The sequence below is a fragment of the Motacilla alba genome, chromosome 9 (genome assembly GCF_015832195.1).
Source record: "Motacilla alba alba isolate MOTALB_02 chromosome 9, Motacilla_alba_V1.0_pri, whole genome shotgun sequence".
NCBI classification, from domain to species: domain Eukaryota; kingdom Metazoa; phylum Chordata; class Aves; order Passeriformes; family Motacillidae; genus Motacilla; species Motacilla alba.
The window spans coordinates 6,299,845-6,311,039 of record NC_052024.1 but is presented as its reverse complement, the minus strand read 5'-3'; the positions used below and the strand labels follow the sequence as shown (position 1 = coordinate 6,311,039).

The 11,195-nt window shown below is 64.2% G+C and overlaps 18 non-coding genes across 18 annotated transcripts; all 18 read left to right on the top strand.

The window, feature by feature from the left end:
* Positions 1-4,842: 4,842 nt before the first annotated feature.
* Positions 4,843-4,961, top strand: LOC119704816. The gene has a single exon (XR_005258038.1). It is a non-coding gene; the product is annotated as a 5S ribosomal RNA (ribosomal RNA).
* Positions 4,962-5,197: 236 nt separating this feature from the next.
* Positions 5,198-5,316, top strand: LOC119704861. Its single transcript, XR_005258082.1, has one exon. It is a non-coding gene; the product is annotated as a 5S ribosomal RNA (ribosomal RNA).
* A 227-nt stretch (positions 5,317-5,543) lies between these two features.
* Positions 5,544-5,662, top strand: LOC119704860. Its single transcript, XR_005258081.1, has one exon. It is a non-coding gene; the product is annotated as a 5S ribosomal RNA (ribosomal RNA).
* A 227-nt stretch (positions 5,663-5,889) lies between these two features.
* Positions 5,890-6,008, top strand: LOC119704859. Its single transcript, XR_005258080.1, has one exon. It is a non-coding gene; the product is annotated as a 5S ribosomal RNA (ribosomal RNA).
* Positions 6,009-6,235: 227 nt separating this feature from the next.
* LOC119704857 lies at positions 6,236-6,354 on the top strand. Its single transcript, XR_005258078.1, has one exon. It is a non-coding gene; the product is annotated as a 5S ribosomal RNA (ribosomal RNA).
* A 236-nt stretch (positions 6,355-6,590) lies between these two features.
* Positions 6,591-6,709, top strand: LOC119704856. The gene has a single exon (XR_005258077.1). It is a non-coding gene; the product is annotated as a 5S ribosomal RNA (ribosomal RNA).
* A 236-nt stretch (positions 6,710-6,945) lies between these two features.
* LOC119704855 lies at positions 6,946-7,064 on the top strand. The gene has a single exon (XR_005258076.1). It is a non-coding gene; the product is annotated as a 5S ribosomal RNA (ribosomal RNA).
* Positions 7,065-7,300: 236 nt separating this feature from the next.
* Positions 7,301-7,418, top strand: LOC119704867. The gene has a single exon (XR_005258088.1). It is a non-coding gene; the product is annotated as a 5S ribosomal RNA (ribosomal RNA).
* Positions 7,419-7,654: 236 nt separating this feature from the next.
* LOC119704853 lies at positions 7,655-7,773 on the top strand. The gene has a single exon (XR_005258075.1). It is a non-coding gene; the product is annotated as a 5S ribosomal RNA (ribosomal RNA).
* A 236-nt stretch (positions 7,774-8,009) lies between these two features.
* LOC119704852 lies at positions 8,010-8,128 on the top strand. Its single transcript, XR_005258074.1, has one exon. It is a non-coding gene; the product is annotated as a 5S ribosomal RNA (ribosomal RNA).
* Positions 8,129-8,364: 236 nt separating this feature from the next.
* Positions 8,365-8,483, top strand: LOC119704851. Its single transcript, XR_005258073.1, has one exon. It is a non-coding gene; the product is annotated as a 5S ribosomal RNA (ribosomal RNA).
* A 236-nt stretch (positions 8,484-8,719) lies between these two features.
* On the top strand, positions 8,720-8,838 carry LOC119704850. Its single transcript, XR_005258072.1, has one exon. It is a non-coding gene; the product is annotated as a 5S ribosomal RNA (ribosomal RNA).
* A 236-nt stretch (positions 8,839-9,074) lies between these two features.
* On the top strand, positions 9,075-9,193 carry LOC119704849. Its single transcript, XR_005258071.1, has one exon. It is a non-coding gene; the product is annotated as a 5S ribosomal RNA (ribosomal RNA).
* Positions 9,194-9,429: 236 nt separating this feature from the next.
* Positions 9,430-9,548, top strand: LOC119704848. Its single transcript, XR_005258070.1, has one exon. It is a non-coding gene; the product is annotated as a 5S ribosomal RNA (ribosomal RNA).
* Positions 9,549-9,784: 236 nt separating this feature from the next.
* Positions 9,785-9,903, top strand: LOC119704847. Its single transcript, XR_005258069.1, has one exon. It is a non-coding gene; the product is annotated as a 5S ribosomal RNA (ribosomal RNA).
* Positions 9,904-10,139: 236 nt separating this feature from the next.
* LOC119704845 lies at positions 10,140-10,258 on the top strand. The gene has a single exon (XR_005258067.1). It is a non-coding gene; the product is annotated as a 5S ribosomal RNA (ribosomal RNA).
* A 236-nt stretch (positions 10,259-10,494) lies between these two features.
* LOC119704844 lies at positions 10,495-10,613 on the top strand. The gene has a single exon (XR_005258066.1). It is a non-coding gene; the product is annotated as a 5S ribosomal RNA (ribosomal RNA).
* A 236-nt stretch (positions 10,614-10,849) lies between these two features.
* Positions 10,850-10,968, top strand: LOC119704843. The gene has a single exon (XR_005258065.1). It is a non-coding gene; the product is annotated as a 5S ribosomal RNA (ribosomal RNA).
* The last annotated feature ends 227 nt before the right edge of the window (positions 10,969-11,195 follow it).

Below are 11,195 nucleotides of genomic sequence, written 5' to 3'. Positions count from 1 at the left end.
GATAGGGTCCTCCTCAAGTCCCCCCTGCTCCCCACAGCAGGGCGCTGCACTGGCGCTGGGATGCACAGACCACGTACACCCCACAGTGCTGCCCGCTCCACTCCGCTCCGTGGGGCGAGACATGCCCGGAACCCGACCGGGAGCCCCCGCACTCGGGGAGAGCAGCGGGACACCGCCGGCTCACCAGGCGCTGCAGGGGCGACGGAGATCAGGCTTGCCCTGCGGCAGGCCAGAGGGACCCCTTAAGCCCCTCTATGCGCCTCCCTTCTCTTACCTCCTTGGTCTAAAATTAGCCCAGGACAAAGCTCGGCTCAGGCCTGGATTCCCTCTCCTTCCCCAGAGAACACGGGCAGCAGGCGGCCTCTTCCCACCACCCAGCCCCCTTTCCCAGGACAGTGCCCAATGCCACCTCTGCTGTCCCCCCGGCTCTGGCAGGGGTGTCCCTCCCAGGGCTGTCAGTCCCTCGCCTCCCCAGCCTCGCCTGGCTGATGTGAGCCTGATGGCGTACCCGAGGTGGTATTAGGGCTGGCGTGGGGCGGTTTAGGGTGGCGGCTGATGGGATTTACCCACCGGGGAGGAGGGGGAGAGAAAAGAACCGGCTCGGACACGCCGCCTGCTTATGGCTCCCGCGTGCCCGAGCCTGTGCGTCACGGGGAACCGGTCCCAGCGTCTGTTATGTGGCTGTTTGACACCTCCGGGCAGGTAGTAAGCAGTTCTCTGATGTGGTGACCTGCAGTTGACCCTCTTGGATAAGCTCATTCCCAACTAACCTACTCAGAAAATGACTGATGAGGCCATTTACAGCCACCCTGCCCCTCCATAACTGCCTGGGGGCTCTAGGCTACCCCAGCGAGGGTCGGGAGGGTCCGGACGGCTGCAGGTTCACCACAGCGTGTGACAGAGGAAGGCCACTGCAGGTATGTTACACCAGGACTGCCTGAAAACGGGCTGCTGTGTGGAAGGGGTGGCATGTGCTATGCCCACACCGCATTGCCCTCCCACGGTGCCACGTCTGTGATGGAGAGACGTGGCACCTTCCACCAGAGAGGAATGGGGAGGAGAGCGGGGAGCTCTGCCTGGGTCACTGGCCACCTTGAAGGACAACGAGCTCAACAACACAAGGCGCTTCTGTGCCTGCAGGGTGTCCAGGGAAAAGAGTAGCTGGGGTGAAATGAGCAACTGCAAAGCCAGGCTGCCATCTGGTGGAAACAGAGCTCTGGGCTACAGCTGTGGGTGGGAGACGGCCGCAAGGGAGGAGTAGGAGTGGCAAGGGAAAGGGAAAGGTAAGCAAGGTAAGGCAGAAATCTTCATGCCCTTCCCTTCCCTTCCCTTCCCTTCCCTTCCCTTCCCTTCCCTTCCCTTCCCTTCCCTTCCCTTCCCTTCCCTTCCCTTCCCTTCCCTTCCCTTCCCTTCCCTTCCCTTCCCTTCCCTTCCCTTCCCTTCCCTATAGTGATTCCAGCTCCACCTGTAAAGTTGTTATCCTGGCTCCATAATTCCTATCACAGACACACAGTCCTATCCCAGCCCTACTGTGATTCCAGCTCCAGCCCCACAAGCTCCACCAGCTCTGATGTTTCTGTTCCAGCCCCACATCCTCCTGATGCTGCCATGTGAAGCTGCTCCTGGATCAAGGCAGGATGTTCATTTCAGTTTCAGCTCTGTGATGCTTCAGCTTCATCTCTAGAACCCATATTCCAGCTGCAGGCCTACAGAGCCTATCCCTGCCCCACAGCCCCTATCTAGCCCCACAGAGGTTTCACCCTGAGCCCCACATTCTCTACGTAACCGCCAGCTGTACTGCCTCAGTTCCAGCTCCTCAGCTTTCCACTGCCTTGGCTAAAAGCTGCTCCTGGTTGTCATTTTGCTCCTGTGCTGTTGACAAGGTGATGAATCAGTAACTGTCATCACTTCAATATCTGTAGGAGCTGCCAAAGTCATCCCAATGCACCCCCAACTTTGGGGGCAAATGAGCCCTGGCCTGCAGCACACACCTTGCCCTGCACCCCACCTATCCACAGGACCCTCAGCCAGGATTAGGTGCTGGAAACAGTGTTTAGTCCCTGTTCTGCACCCCAAAAGGTGCCTCTGGGCTGGCTCTGTGCCCCAGGATCAGCCCTGAGACCTCCACTCCCAGCTTGTGGGTGGTACTATTGCTGGGAGGACTGGAATTCCCCTGACAGCTCCTGCAGGCCCCAAGCTTCAGCTCCATCCCCTTCCCCATGGGATTTACCCACCTCCAGCCTCACCGTTTCCATTGCTCCACATCAGTTTGGGTCTAGATCCAGGTTCATTTTCTACCAATTCTATTTTATTATTTATTCTCTTAGTTTTACATTATCCTAGTTGTATTAAGATTTATTTATACTGTTGCATTGTCATATTTTTATTTCATTCTATTTATTTATTCTATTACTTGATACATGATGTTTTTAAAGTAAAAATTATAGGGCTGTGGCTGTGAGGCCAGAGGGGTATATTGAAGCCCCTGGGGCTCAATCCAGACTGATGTGGAGCAATGAAACCTCTGGGGCTGGATAAATCCCATGCGTCTGGGGGTAGAATCACTGTGGGGTGGGGATAGGGCCTGTGCGGCTGTGTAACAGGGTGCTCAGCCCTGAAATGTGGTCAAACAACTCAAACAATGCCCTATTTTGCAAGCTACCAATGGTGGGCTGAGAGGGACATCGGGTGCTGGTATTTGGTGTTGAATGCTGCTAAAAATCTGGCACAATGTCTCAATCTGGCAGACCAGCCTCAAATCAACCTGCTCATAACAAGACAAAGATTTGGCAGATAAACTGCTAAACTGACCTGTAGGCATATTACTGGTGGTCACCTCCTTCACACTATAAAAGTCCAGTCCACTTTCCATATAGTAGGTTCTTCTAATATATTCCTCCTTGGAGTGTGTGCAGATTCTTCCACTGGGCTTTAGGGATGCTCACCAAGGATACTCCTAAAGGTTAGAAGAAAGAGATTTGTCCACAGTCATTGGTATGGGTGAGTTACATCAGTCTCTAGTAATGGTTTCTTTTTGCTAGCTTTAATATAATTGCTTTAATACTGCTTTGATATAATGCACAATCCTCTCTTGTAATAGAATAGTTTCGGCTTTTATAGTGTGCAGTAAATAATTCTGATTGAGTTATTTTTTCTGATCATTCATCATCATAAATAATTCATTCTTATAAAAATATATCTGTCATTAAAACCTGTGGGATAAAGTTGTAAAACTTATTTTCTTAGCAAAGTCCAGGGCTGGGGCTGGATACAGCTGCCCCAGGCTCCTCTCTCTGAGAAGGAGTTTAGAAAGCAAGGGAATCCTTTTCTGCACCTTGTGACACAATGGGAGGGTTTCTTAACTTTGTCTGAAGTTACCAGTCCCACCCATGACAGGCTGGAGATGGAATGTGAATTCTAGAGCTGGAGCTGAAGCATGAGAGACCTGGATGTGAAAAGAAGATCCAGGCCTGATCCAGGAGCAGCTTCACCCAGAAGTGGTGGGAAGATGCAGAACTGAAGGTGAAGCAGTGGAGCTGGCAGAGAAATAAAGGGAAAATGACTGCAGAGTGGGATAAGAACTGTAGGACTGGTACAGGGACTGTTGGGCTGGAATGCAACTTCAGGGATGGAGCTGAAATCACTATAGGACTGGGATAGCAACTGTGGGGCTAGAACTGGAAAAAAAGCTTTCAAACTGGATTTGGAATATGGATTCTAGTGTTGAAGTTGAAACCTCACAGCTCTGGAGTGAAACTTAAGATCCTTCCACAACAAGAAGGAGAAGCTTCACCTGGGAGCAGTGGGAAGATGCAAAGATGGAGCTGGTTAAAAAAACCCCGTGGGACTGGAGATGGAATCACTGATATTGGGAGAGTGACTCTAGGACTGCAGCTGACGTCACAGTGGGGTTGGGATAGCAACTGTAAGGCGGGGTTAGTTACTGTAGAGTTGGAATTGGGACTGCGGGGCCAGAATATGGACTGTGGGCCAGGGTACGGTCGGTGGGCTCGGGGAAGAATCGAGGCCCAGAATACACACTGCTTCCCAGGCAGGGACACTGGGCCGGGGAAGGTCTTATGGGTGGAACAGGGACTGTGAGGCGGAGAAGACTCTGTAGGCCGGGGGAAGGTCAGTGGGGGCGGGATAGGGATTGCATAGAAGGGGAAGAATCAGCACGGCAGGCGTTGGGACAAAGGGGAAGGGGACGGAAACCGCAGCCGGGGAGGTCAAGCGCCACCAATCGGAACACGGGGAAGGCAATGGATCTGCCAATCAGGACTCGCAACGCCGGTATGACCAATAGCATTCGCCCATTCCACACAGCCGTGTTCCCGCCAAACCTGGACCGCCCATCACCGCCCGGACCTCGCACCGACGCGAAAGCCGTTCCGCTCAGACGACATTTCGGAAGATGGCTTTAAGGCATGAAAAACCTGCATTAGACCCCGCGATACCTTCGGGCCCGGAGTGTAAGCAAACATAAACTTTCCCTACACTATTCTAGGCGTACGAAAACAGAACCCATGGAAAAATCTAATTTACTTCACAGAATATAAAGCGCATCGAGCCCGGTTAGTACTTGGATGGGAGACCGCCTGGGAATACCGGGTGCTGTAGGCATCTTTTGCTGCCGGGGCCCTGCTGTTTTGGGGCGGCGGGCGTGCGCAGGGGCAGGAGGGCCGTGCCCGGCGTGCCCGGCGTGCGTTTTGTGGGCGAGCGTTGGAGCCCCGGGCGCGGGCCGGGAGTGGGGCGTGTGGCCGAGGGGCCCCGGTGTCGGTTTTTGGGCCCGGGCTGCGGTGCCGCGGCGTGCTGGAGAGCGCAGCCGAGGGGCTGAGGGGTGCCTACGGCCATACCACCCTGAGAACGCCCGATCTCGTCTGATCTCGGAAGCTAAGCAGGGTTGGGCCCGGTTAGTACTTGGATGGGAGACCGCCTGGGAATACCGGGTGCTGTAGGCATCTTTTGCTGCCGGGGGCCAGGGGCCCTGCTGTTTTGCGGCGTCGGGCGAGCGCAGGGGCAGGAGGGCCGTGCCCGGTGTGCCCGGCGTGCCCGGCGTGCGTTTTGTGGGCGAGCGTTGGAGCCCCGGGCGCGGGCCGGGAGTGGGGCGTGTGGCCGAGGGGCCCCGGTGTCGGATTTTGGGCCCGGGCTGCGGTGCCGCGGCGTGCTGGAGAGCGCAGCCGAGGGGCTGAGGGGTGCCTACGGCCATACCACCCTGAGAACGCCCGATCTCGTCTGATCTCGGAAGCTAAGCAGGGTCGGGCCCGGTTAGTACTTGGATGGGAGACCGCCTGGGAATACCGGGTGCTGTAGGCATCTTTTGCTGCCGGGGCCCAGGGGCCCTGCTGTTTTGCGGCGTCGGGCGAGCGCAGGGGCAGGAGGGCCGTGCCCGGTGTGCCCGGCGTGCGTTTTGTGGGCGAGCGTTGGAGCCCCGGGCGCGGGCCGGGAGTGGGGCGTGTGGCCGAGGGGCCCCGGTGTCGGTTTTTGGGCCCGGGCTGCGGTGCCGCGGCGTGCTGGAGAGCGCAGCCGAGGGGCTGAGGGGTGCCTACGGCCATACCACCCTGAGAACGCCCGATCTCGTCTGATCTCGGAAGCTAAGCAGGGTCGGGCCCGGTTAGTACTTGGATGGGAGACCGCCTGGGAATACCGGGTGCTGTAGGCATCTTTTGCTGCCGGGGCCCAGGGGCCCTGCTGTTTTGCGGCGTCGGGCGAGCGCAGGGGCAGGAGGGCCGTGCCCGGTGTGCCCGGCGTGGGTTTTGTGGGCGAGCGTTGGAGCCCCGGGCGCGGGCCGTGAGTGGGGCGTGTGGCCGAGGGGCCCCGGTGTCGGTTTTTGGGCCCGGGCTGCGGTGCCGCGGCGTGCTGGAGAGCGCAGGCGAGGGGCTGAGGGGTGCCTACGGCCATACCACCCTGAGAACGCCCGATCTCGTCTGATCTCGGAAGCTAAGCAGGGTCGGGCCCGGTTAGTACTTGGATGGGAGACCGCCTGGGAATACCGGGTGCTGTAGGCATCTTTTGCTGCCGGGGGCCAGGGGCCCTGCTGTTTTGCGGCGGCGGGCGAGCGCAGGGGCAGGAGGGCCGTGCCCGGTGTGCCCGGCGTGCGTTTTGTGGGCGAGCGTTGGAGCCCCGGGTGCGGGCAGGGAGTGGGGCGAGTGGCCGAGGGGCCCCGGTGTCGGTTTCTGGGCCCGGGCTGCGGTGCCGCGGCGTGCTGGAGAGCGCAGGCGAGGGGCTGAGGGGTGCCTACGGCCATACCACCCTGAGAACGCCCGATCTCGTCTGATCTCGGAAGCTAAGCAGGGTCGGGCCCGGTTAGTACTTGGATGGGAGACCGCCTGGGAATACCGGGTGCTGTAGGCATCTTTTGCTGCCGGGGGCCAGGGGCCCTGCTGTTTTGCGGCGGCGGGCGAGCGCAGGGGCAGGAGGGCCGTGCCCGGTGTGCCCGGCGTGCCCGGCGTGCGTTTTGTGGGCGAGCGTTGGAGCCCCGGGCACGGGCCGGGAGTGGGGCGTGTGGCCGAGGGGCCCCGGTGTCGGTTTTTGGGCCCGGGCTGCGGTGCCGGGGCGTGCTGGAGAGCGCAGCCGAGGGGCTGAGGGGTGCCTACGGCCATACCACCCTGAGAACGCCCGATCTCGTCTGATCTCGGAAGCTAAGCAGGGTCGGGCCCGGTTAGTACTTGGATGGGAGACCGCCTGGGAATACCGGGTGCTGTAGGCATCTTTTGCTGCCGGGGGCCAGGGGCCCCGCTGTTTTGCGGCGGCGGGCGAGCGCAGGGGCAGGAGGGCCGTGCCCGGTGTGCCCGGCGTGCCCGGCGTGCGTTTTGTGGGCGAGCGTTGGAGCCCCGGGCGCGGGCCGGGAGTGGGGCGTGTGGCCGAGGGGCCCCGGTGTCGGTTTTCGGGCCCGGGCTGCGGTGCCGGGGCGTGCTGGAGAGGGCAGGCGAGGGGCTGAGGGGTGCCTACGGCCATACCACCCTGAGAACGCCCGATCTCGTCTGATCTCGGAAGCTAAGCAGGGTCGGGCCCGGTTAGTACTTGGATGGGAGACCGCCTGGGAATACCGGGTGCTGTAGGCATCTTTTGCTGCGGGGGGCCAGGGGCCCTGCTGTTTTGCGGCAGCGGGCGAGCGCAGGGGCAGGAGGGCCGTGCCCGGTGTGCCCGGCGTGCCCGGCGTGCGTTTTGTGGGCGAGCGTTGGAGCCCCGGGCGCGGGCCGGGAGTGGGGCGTGTGGCCGAGGGGCCCCGGTGTCAGTTTTCGGGCCCGGTCTGCGGTGCCGCGGCGTGCTGGAGAGCGCAGGCGAGGGGCTGAGGGGTGCCTACGGCCATACCACCCTGAGAACGCCCGATCTCGTCTGATCTCGGAAGCTAAGCAGGGTCGGGCCCGGTTAGTACTTGGATGGGGACCGCCTGGGAATACCGGGTGCTGTAGGCATCTTTTGCTGCCGGGGGCCAGGGGCCCCGCTGTTTTGCGGCGGCGGGCGAGCGCAGGGGCAGGAGGGCCGTGCCCGGTGTGCCCGGCGTGCCCGGCGTGCGTTTTGTGGGCGAGCGTTGGAGCCCCGGGCGCGGGCCGGGAGTGGGGCGTGTGGCCGAGGGGCCCCGGTGTCGGTTTTTGGGCCCGGGCTGCGGTGCCGCGGCGTGCTGGAGAGCGCAGGCGAGGGGCTGAGGGGTGCCTACGGCCATACCACCCTGAGAACGCCCGATCTCGTCTGATCTCGGAAGCTAAGCAGGGTCGGGCCCGGTTAGTACTTGGATGGGAGACCGCCTGGGAATACCGGGTGCTGTAGGCATCTTTTGCTGCCGGGGGCCAGGGGCCCTGCTGTTTTGCGGCGGCGGGCGAGCGCAGGGGCAGGAGGGCCGTGCCCGGTGTGCCCGGCGTGCCCGGCGTGCGTTTTGTGGGCGAGCGTTGGAGCCCCGGGCGCGGGCCGGGAGTGGGGCGTGTGGCCGAGGGGCCCCGGTGTCGGTTTTCGGGCCCGGGCTGCGGTGCCGGGGCGTGCTGGAGAGCGCAGGCGAAGGGCTGCGGGGTGCCTACGGCCATACCACCCTGAGAACGCCCGATCTCGTCTGATCTCGGAAGCTAAGCAGGGTCGGGCCCGGTTAGTACTTGGATGGGAGACCGCCTGGGAATACCGGGTGCTGTAGGCATCTTTTGCTGCGGGGGGCCAGGGGCCCCGCTGTTTTGCGGCGGCGGGCGAGCGCAGGGGCAGGAGGGCCGTGCCCGGTGTGCCCGGCGTGCCCGGCGTGCGTTTTGTGGGCGAGCGTTGGAGCCCCGGGCGCGGGCCGGAAGTGGGGCCTGTGGCCGAGGGGCCCCGGTGTCGGTTTTCGGGCCCGGGCTGCGGTGCCGCGGCGTGCTGGAGAGCGCAGGCGAGGGGCTGAGGGGTGCCTACGGCCATACCACCCTGAGAACGCCCGATCTCGTCTGATCTCGGAAGCTAAGCAGGGTCGGGCCCGGTTAGTACTTGGATGGGAGACCGCCTGGGAATACCGGGTGCTGTAGGCATCTTTTGCTGCCGGGGGCCAGGGGCCCCGCTGTTTTGCGGCGGCGGGCGAGCGCAGGGGCAGGAGGGCCGTGCCCGGTGTGCCCGGCGTGCCCGGCGTGCGTTTTGTGGGCGAGCGTTGGAGCCCCGGGCGCGGGCCGGGAGTGGGGCGTGTGGCCGAGGGGCCCCGGTGTCGGTTTTTGGGCCCGGGCTGCGGTGCCGCGGCGTGCTGGAGAGCGCAGGCGAGGGGCTGAGGGGTGCCTACGGCCATACCACCCTGAGAACGCCCGATCTCGTCTGATCTCGGAAGCTAAGCAGGGTCGGGCCCGGTTAGTACTTGGATGGGAGACCGCCTGGGAATACCGGGTGCTGTAGGCATCTTTTGCTGCCGGGGGCCAGGGGCCCTGCTGTTTTGCGGCGGCGGGCGAGCGCAGGGGCAGGAGGGCCGTGCCCGGTGTGCCCGGCGTGCCCGGCGTGCGTTTTGTGGGCGAGCGTTGGAGCCCCGGGCGCGGGCCGGGAGTGGGGCGTGTGGCCGAGGGGCCCCGGTGTCGGTTTTCGGGCCCGGGCTGCGGTGCCGGGGCGTGCTGGAGAGCGCAGGCGAGGGGCTGAGGGGTGCCTACGGCCATACCACCCTGAGAACGCCCGATCTCGTCTGATCTCGGAAGCTAAGCAGGGTCGGGCCCGGTTAGTACTTGGATGGGAGACCGCCTGGGAATACCGGGTGCTGTAGGCATCTTTTGCTGCCGGGGGCCAGGGGCCCTGCTGTTTTGCGGCGGCGGGCAAGCGCAGGGGCAGGAGGGCCGTGCCCGGTGTGCCCGGCGTGCCCGGCGTGCGTTTTGTGGGCGAGCGTTGGAGCCCCGGGCGCGGGCCGGGAGTGGGGCGTGTGGCCGAGGGGCCCCGGTGTCGGTTTTCGGGCCCGGGCTGCGGTGCCGGGGCGTGCTGGAGAGCGCAGGCGAAGGGCTGCGGGGTGCCTACGGCCATACCACCCTGAGAACGCCCGATCTCGTCTGATCTCGGAAGCTAAGCAGGGTCGGGCCCGGTTAGTACTTGGATGGGAGACCGCCTGGGAATACCGGGTGCTGTAGGCATCTTTTGCTGCGGGGGGCCAGGGGCCCCGCTGTTTTGCGGCGGCGGGCGAGCGCAGGGGCAGGAGGGCCGTGCCCGGTGTGCCCGGCGTGCCCGGCGTGCGTTTTGTGGGCGAGCGTTGGAGCCCCGGGCGCGGGCCGGGAGTGGGGCGTGTGGCCGAGGGGCCCCGGTGTCGGTTTTCGGGCCCGGGCTGCGGTGCCGCGGCGTGCTGGAGAGCGCAGGCGAGGGGCTGAGGGGTGCCTACGGCCATACCACCCTGAGAACGCCCGATCTCGTCTGATCTCGGAAGCTAAGCAGGGTCGGGCCCGGTTAGTACTTGGATGGGAGACCGCCTGGGAATACCGGGTGCTGTAGGCATCTTTTGCTGCGGGGGGCCAGGGGCCCCGCTGTTTTGCGGCAGCGGGCGAGCGCAGGGGCAGGAGGGCCGTGCCCGGTGTGCCCGGCGTGCCCGGCGTGCGTTTTGTGGGCGAGCGTTGGAGCCCCGGGCGCGGGCCGGGAGTGGGGCGTGTGGCCGAGGGGCCCCGGTGTCAGTTTTCGGGCCCGGGCTGCGGTGCCGCGGCGTGCTGGAGAGCGCAGGCGAGGGGCTGAGGGGTGCCTACGGCCATACCACCCTGAGAACGCCCGATCTCGTCTGATCTCGGAAGCTAAGCAGGGTCGGGCCCGGTTAGTACTTGGATGGGAGACCGCCTGGGAATACCGGGTGCTGTAGGCATCTTTTGCTGCCGGGGGCCAGGGGCCCCGCTGTTTTGCGGCGGCGGGCGAGCGCAGGGGCAGGAGGGCCGTGCCCGGTGTGCCCGGCGTGCCCGGCGTGCGTTTTGTGGGCGAGCGTTGGAGCCCCGGGCGCGGGCCGGGAGTGGGGCGTGTGGCCGAGGGGCCCCGGTGTCGGTTTTTGGGCCCGGGCTGCGGTGCCGCGGCGTGCTGGAGAGCGCAGGCGAGGGGCTGAGGGGTGCCTACGGCCATACCACCCTGAGAACGCCCGATCTCGTCTGATCTCGGAAGCTAAGCAGGGTCGGGCCCGGTTAGTACTTGGATGGGAGACCGCCTGGGAATACCGGGTGCTGTAGGCATCTTTTGCTGCCGGGGGCCAGGGGCCCCGCTGTTTTGCGGCGGCGGGCGAGCGCAGGGGCAGGAGGGCCGTGCCCGGTGTGCCCGGCGTGCCCGGCGTGCGTTTTGTGGGCGAGCGTTGGAGCCCCGGGCGCGGGCCGGGAGTGGGGCGTGTGGCCGAGGGGCCCCGGTGTCGGTTTTCGGGCCCGGGCTGCGGTGCCGGGGCGTGCTGGAGAGGGCAGGCGAGGGGCTGAGGGGTGCCTACGGCCATACCACCCTGAGAACGCCCGATCTCGTCTGATCTCGGAAGCTAAGCAGGGTCGGGCCCGGTTAGTACTTGGATGGGAGACCGCCTGGGAATACCGGGTGCTGTAGGCATCTTTTGCTGCGGGGGGCCAGGGGCCCCGCTGTTTTGCGGCGGCGGGCGAGCGCAGGGGCAGGAGGGCCGTGCCCGGTGTGCCCGGCGTGCCCGGCGTGCGTTTTGTGGGCGAGCGTTGGAGCCCCCGGGCGCGGGCCGGGAGTGGGGCGTGTGGCCGAGGGGCCCCGGTGTCGGTTTTCGGGCCCGGGCTGCGGTGCCGGGGCGTGCTGGAGAGCGCAGGCGAGGG